Source organism: Patiria miniata, unplaced genomic scaffold, assembly GCF_015706575.1.
Source record: "Patiria miniata isolate m_02_andy unplaced genomic scaffold, ASM1570657v1 HiC_scaffold_29, whole genome shotgun sequence".
In the NCBI taxonomy this organism is placed as follows: domain Eukaryota; kingdom Metazoa; phylum Echinodermata; class Asteroidea; order Valvatida; family Asterinidae; genus Patiria; species Patiria miniata.
In genome coordinates, this window is record NW_024037068.1 from 19,196,808 (window position 1) to 19,204,773 (window position 7,966).

The window sequence follows — 7,966 nt, forward strand, 5'->3', positions numbered from 1 at the left end:
AGAAAACAGCTCATTCGATAATCCATTTTCGATTTCCAAAGTAAACAAAGTGAATGCAGATTGAGCGTTTACCCGTCTGACAGTAAACGCGCCGCAATTGTTCGGCCGCGCATTCGTGTACAAACATGGCGCGATGTCCTATCCACTGCAACCTCGTGCCCCGTGGGTACGATCTTGCAGCGCCATGTTGTTTCCCATCATGCCTTGCGCGATCGTAACCACTGAAATTATGTAATTCAAATGTGCCAAAATACGGCACATTATAATTAGGGCTGCAGTTTATCCGTTTTACGTGCCGACGCCATCTTTAAAATGTTGAAAGTTGTGATTTTGAAGAATCAATCCTTTCAAACACAACGTTTGGACATTGTGTTAATTAGCAAAGATTTGTATTGAATGTACGTACCCCTTTTGTGCCTTTACAACCACAGATACAGGGGTTTTTTTAGCGAAAAACGCGGCTGACATAATCCATATCGTACAGGCATCGCGACTTTGAATCATAATATTTTTTTGTACGTGACGTTACGTGCAAAGCGTAATTATGGGCGCATTAAGGGCGCGCCCGGCGTGCAATCTTCCAAATGCGCGCGCAGTACGCTGTGAATAGCCATTCAGCGTCATTTACGTCATCATCACAGCCAGGGGTTAGTGTAAGGAACGAGCACGCGACCCTTGAGTCGAGGCTGTATCCACTGATCTCTATACACCATTCACACAGTAGACTTTGCATATTGACCAATTCGCCCCCGGTCTCACGAAGATGGCCGCGTATAATACCAACGTTCTACGCGTATACACAGCGCGCGTTGTATCAACTTGACGCGCATTTTGGTCACGTACACATATTATGATGTTCTAAAAAGGACACATTTCCGTAATGATTATTATTTCCAAAACGCCGAAAAAGTGAACTGCGGCATTAAAAAAGTAAACCACGACGTTAGAAAAATTGTAAACCTTGGTCGGAGGTGGTGGTCAAAATATAAGTCAAGTGAACCGCGATGTTACAAAAGAAATCATGTTGTCTATAAAGACGTGAACTTGTCCTAGGCAGAAGGCCGAAGGCCGAATGGTATGTGGGACACAGACGCACTACATTTTCCGTGTTCCACGAGCGCGAGCGTGATCACGAATTTATCTTCAAGCAAACTTGACGCACAGTAAAGTTGGAACACGCATGCTGTGTAACCTACGCGCAACTTTTGAATTCACAGTGAATTGTGCAGCACTAATCGCATCACGTAGGCTTAGAATAGCGCAATACGCGGAGTGCGGTATGGACCGTGGTCGTGCGGTATGGTTATTTATACAACACCTGAATAAATCCCCGTCATCTGATTGGTGAATTGTAGATCACGTGACATATTATTATTCGGTATAATGCACGGTGCGACCATACGTTATACCCATGCGTTATACCGTTTCACTTTGCGCTTGTTCCATGACGCGGTATTTGCGTGCAAAATGCATGCTGGTGTGCGCGTTCAGCGTAGCGCGTATTGTTCCAAAGAGCCAGCGCTACAGCGTTGGGTTCAAACATTTTCGTGAAGGGGTAGTTCAACATCTTTAAAATCAAAATAAATTGTAGTTTATAATTTACCAATCAAATGACGAGAATTTATTCTGGTGTTGTATAAAACAAATAACGAATGTTTTACGTTCGTGCGATGGAAAAAATAATTTCATGAGGTGACAGATTGAATGTTCTATTCCACGAGGCGAATCGCACTCACAAACATTCGTTATTTGTATAATGTAGCACGGCTTGTTGCCATGGATCGACCAAACAGGATCGAGGAATCAATGGTATTATGTCAATTGACCTATCGCGGTAGAATCTCGTTAGAATCGCGTCAACGCAGCTTGTGATCATTACATTGTCCAATTACATGATAAACAAATGGACGCGGAACGCACAACATCGGAGACAAACAAAACTTAACGTACACAAATTCCATAGGGTTGTCTACGGGGCGTGGCTAACTCGCAAACGGCGCAAACAATTCGTCACCGTTTTCACGAAGAGACTCATATGTCAAAAATTACATTTTTTTAACGATTTTTCACTATTTTGCTTTAAAACATTGTACTTCACCATTTTGACATGTTTCTTTAAGAAAACATCATTAATTTCCAAATTACATTAATGATGCAAGGGGCAGACATTTCGATGATTGCATTTTGCGTTTTCACGAAAAGACAAATACATTTCGGACCCTTGAACGTGTACAAAACCTATTGCACGGAAAGGCGTAAAAGTAGCTCAGAATTTCGTTTTCACGAAGAGCATATCTTTGTTACATTCTCAGCTGCGCTCGTGTACATGCGCGCCCCTTCCATTATAGAACAACACATTGAACAGAAAGGGCCTGAATGTAGGAAACTTACATTTTCGTTTTCACGAAGAGACACATATTTTTACTAATTAATTTACTCTCATTAACTACTGTGTTAATTCTAACTACTGGGTTCACGTAAAACTTAACTCTCAAAGAATCATGTGAAGGGTTCCTTATTGCGCAAAGTTGTAACAAACTAGTATTTTTTTTGCAGTTCTGAAATAAAACAAACTTCTTTTGAGATTATCGTGAAAACGGTTTTTTGTTCAGAATCCAAATAAGGTGGCTGTTCGTGAAAACTATGACGAATTTTCCAGCGACTGACTAAACTTTACTGTGGTTAGGCGTATTATTTTACAAGTTTATCTCTCCTGAAGGGCAACGACTGCGATGTAATTGGATGGCTGGGCAGTTGCATTACAGTTTGCAGTGAACCACAAAATCCATTTCTAAAATGCATTTCACGATTTCTTAAAGCTTGCAACATCCTTCCATGACCGTCTCCAAAAGTTCGACTTGAAATTATACCATACGGACATAAATGTCTACCGAAGTATCAAGTGGTGGTGGGATGGAAACAAATAGGGAGACATGAAAGAGCAACTAATGCCTCCTACGAAATAACTGTGATTTTACGCAGGACGGAAACGGCACGAACATAAAACTGATTTGTATAATGAATATGATCAATGGAAGGCATTGGGGATGAGGCTGATTGAAAGGACCAGTATTATTTCTGTTCCAGTGGGTCTCTTTATTCAAAATTTCATAGCAAGTCATTTAAACAAAATAAAGAGAGTAGTGACCCGGATTTTTGTTTTAATCCCTGTCCTATGATGGAATGTGAATAAAGAATATAAGAGTTATTATGCCTGTGTATCTTTTCATTGGAGGTTAAAACGGGATGATACACTCATTCAAAAAAGAAAGTCCCCCCTTAATACTAAAAAATACTGGGCACATCTTGCTCAAATTACGATTGATCAGTACAAAAAAATCCTTAGCAATCCAGCCATACTCTTTGTTTGGCCCAAACTAGTGATAATGTGTACAAAATTATGCAATTGTTGACAAATAGTACCGAAAAAAGTTGCACTTTTATATACGTGCAAGGTGAGTGTGAACCACAACTTGCACGTTTACAAAAGTGCAACTGTTTTCGGTACCATTTGTCATAAATTTCATAAATTCGTACTTATTATCACTGTTTTGGGCCAAATAAAGAGTATGGCTGGATTGCTACGGAATTTGTAGTCGTTATTGGCGCAAGAGGTGCTCAGTAGTTTTTGAGTTGGACAAAAACACATTGGAGATGTGGGACTTTCGTTTTTGTTTGAGTATAATTATATTATGAAGATATGTACACAAATTACTTACTTGAGTCAATCGGAATGGTATTCTTGGTTTGTCCCTGGTTGTTACAGATTACAACTCGCTTGTTCGTCCAGTCAGCCACTGCAATCTCGTCAGGGTCAGCAGCAGCAGCAATGCCTCTGGCGAATTCAAACTCCCCTTCACCACTCCCCTGCACGCCAAATGAATGGTGCAGCTCCCATGTATCTTCCACCATCACCTGACCCAGATCGATGTCAAGCTTCTGACTCTTAACGAACACGGGATGCGACTTCAAGCCCGCAGCCTTGGGAGTTGGTTGAACTCCGAGCTTCTCCATGCCTTTGCTGATCGCGGAATATTGGGAAAGTGAATGCAGCTTGGTACCCAGTGTCTTCTCGTGCTCATCCAGTCGCTTATTTTGCTCCCGTTCCTGGCTTGTGATCTCATCCAGGAGTCGTTTCTCTTCAGCTTTGACCTTTGCTATGACCTCGGCTGCTCTGTCATGCACCCTCTGTCGAGCCTTTGCTGTGTTGTCGCTCAAAGCCTTCTTAGTTGCAGGCATATCTTGTAGAGATAGCTCAAGACCTTGTATTTCTGTTTCAAAAACAGGAAAGTCACCGATACGAAAACAATTTAACCAAAAACTAACTTGACAGTGAATTAAATATATCCAGAATTTACAAGCATACATTAGAATTACTGTTTAATATCTGGAAGAATATCAACCTAGTACTCGAAAAAGGTTTACCAATACAAAGACATGAAAAGCCGATTTGATAACACATCCTGTACGTAAAGCGCATTGTACACGGGGTCCCAATGCGCTGAACAATTAACAGAGGAAAACACAACATTATATAACGTGCCATGACAAACAAGACACTAATGTATAGGTTAATGTATGAAACGGGTGATCCACCCACTTCATCTTAAATTTGAAACAAAAAAAATCATCCAATTCCACCAAGGGACCAAAAAGATGGCTCATTGTTTAATATGTAATGTTTTGATAAATAAAGTACGACTCTGGAAACAAACACACTGCAGTGACACATGCGATAATCTCTTTGATAATATTCAGGTAAATATCTACAGATGCGTGGCGGCCATTTTGGAAATATCCGCTACATATACTTTAATTACAATCACAGATGGAGTTATATTTACTGTGTTTTACTTTTTGACACGTATTAAATGTTAGGCCCCCGAATCCTTAAAGTTGCCCAGACGTTGCGAATACGACCGTTGGGGAGGCTGGGCACCATTTGAGAAATAGGTGGCCACGTTCATAATACTGCTAAGAGCAGGTTATACGGGTGATCCTGCCACTTCATCTTAACTTTAGAATACAATTTCAGTTCAAATTTTACTACTTCAAATTTTAATTTCAATGTTTAACTGGCTGCAAGGATTATATGTGTTCATTGTGGGTGACGATCCATTGGCCCATGAAAGGGACAGTGGATACACTGAGGTAAGATGTTATATCTTTTAAAACTTTATTATCCCCATAATATGAAGTTCCTTTGAATACAGAGAACTAGAATCTTTCAATTGAAAATGTGGGATGAGCTTTGACCAGATTTTTTATATTAATCACTACCATCCATCACATTTTAGAGGAGATGGCTAGGGTGTACATTGCGTTCATCTTTACCTGACAGGATATCAGCCAAATCCTTCCTACTAATTTGAATTTTCCTACGGTGCTTCTTAAGAATCACCGTTGGAAATGCCTTCTTTCGTTGATTATTTCAAAATGACAGCTTTCCAGAAAGAATAATTTCACAGGGAGTTTAGTTCCCTTACTATCTTTCAACTAAGTATGTTTTTTCAACAATAATTACGCCAGTTACTTTTCGGATGGCTGCAAATGATGGACTATAGCTTTAAATGACTATAATTTTCAGACTTTACAACCTGAGAAATAATTGCTTATTAGATCAGTCAATTCCAGGGTAATGATAACATTGTACTACTCAGTTACTCAGTGTATCAAGTGTATACTGCGGCGACATTATGCAGACGTAAATCTGGTTTTATGTTTTACCTGCCATATTAATAATCGTCGCGTTAACTTCTTTCTGCTCTGCTTCTGACAAATTCTTGGCAATATCCTTAAGTCTCTTGATTCTGCTGCTAACAAGAAATATGTTTCCTGAAATGTTATTTTTGTTAACCAGTCGGTAAGTTGAATGGTGGAATTGTTGATGAATGTTCTTAATTTGATGTTCACAAAGTAAGTTGATGTTCAATGTGCAAATAAAACAAATTAAAAAAGTAAAAAAAAAAAAACAACCCCCCCCCCCACAACAAAGCCAAAGCTATAACAACTTTGTTTTCCACTCACGAGCGCAATAACTGAATGAATAATATATATCGGGCAATGTAATCGTTCTGTTGAAGTTATCGCAAGATTGTCCGCTTGGAATTCTTCGGTGTTGATTTTTCTTTAAAAAAAAGTATTGTCTTAAATACACTCAGGTTGGAAGAAATGTATTTCCTTAACTATATTTACATGAACTGATTTCGCCATACATTTTGCGAATTGCGTATCCGCTTACAGTATTTTTCATGTTCTTTTTCGTCTTCAACAATGCGTCATACGCGTAAATTTATTTCCGTGCTAAGAACATGGAATAGGAATACGAAAGTATCCCCCATAATATATTAAGGGGTGTGTACGGACGAATTTCTCGCACTGATTATAGGCTTATCAGATCACAAGTGCTTTGCGTTGTGTATTTTTTTACTGTGTTATTTTACTCACTGGCGAGCAGACGTACTTGAATGTGTATTTTGAACCTAGGTTTTCGATGGTCATTGTTGAGCATTGATTCGTTCATGCTATTTCACTCATTGATATTTAACTGGTCGTAGTTTACAGGACCACCAAGTCAAATGTTATTTTCATGATCACGATTTGTTATAATTGTGAAAGTCATGTTTTCTCGTTGCAATATTTCTTTTAAAAGGGAAAGCACGTGTTTCATGAAGAGTACGGGACCGCAACTTTAAGGGCGGTGTGAATTGAACAGACAAATCACGCGCACCCAATAGGCTGATACACTGTACAGATAATCTGATCTCAAGTGCTTTGTTTGTTACTGCGTTGTATTTACTCACTGAGTTGGCGTACTTCAATGTGTATTTTGGACCTTGGTGTGATATGGTTGCTTATTGAACACGTATTCTTTGTTGGTATGTTTCTGTCATCTTTAACTTGTGTTGTTGCCAAATGACCTTTTTTTTTACCCTAACACTTCACCATACATGTGTTATACTGTAACCTATATAAATTCCCCAATACCGATGTTCCCCAACCCTAACCCTAACCCTAACCCTAACCCCAACCCTAACCCCAATACTAAGGATTTTGGGGAACATCGGTGTTGGGGAACATAGGTATTGGGGAACATCGGGAAGACCCTGTTTTTGATGTTTTTTTAGTTGACATATCCGGCCGGGCTGGGACGCACAATGTGCTCCTCATAATAGCCCCGTAACGCTTCGGTCGATCGGCTTAAAGTATAACGACTGTTCCAAAATGTTTTATCAAGGGTAAGTTTGGCAGAAAAAAACAAATTCCGTAAGGTGTCAATTGTTATCACAGAAACGGATTTAAAAACAAACGGGTCTTTTTTATGGAATTTGGGCATTTTTTATCAATGATGTATTTACTGCTTTTTGTGTGTGCGGAGTACAAGCATTACATTCACCGTGCAGGACCTCCGAACAAAAGACCTCGGTGTAGCAGCGATGTTGTGTTGTGTGGACTTGCCCACGTCCACAAAGTGTTTCCCTTCCTTGAAAACAGGTTTAAAGGCATTTTGGGGTTAGATTTATCTGTGGCAAAATGAAGAGAAACAGTAAAGGGAATCATAGCAAAAAAATTGGGTTGAAAGAGTTTTTACAGTGTGAAAGAGTTTTCACAGATTGGTTAGCGTTATCCAACGCTGACCAATCACAATCAAACTTCGCAGTCTGATGGCTGGTACTTTGTAGAGAATTTAAGATTATTGTCTTCTTACATTTCTATTAGTTATAAAACTTAATCTTATTCATAATGTACGTTTCTTATATTATGTGCATTTCATATATTCTATTCATTAATATCTTAATTTATGATCATTATTTAAAGCTTGACTTGTTCGCTGTCCCATTGGCTTGTGCATAAACCGCATGGCTTGTTTGTTATCCATACCCATGATGCAATACGAATTTCAGAAAGGTTCAATAGGCATTGTGTTACACATGGTGTGCAGCAAAAACATAGGTTTTCAGATCCA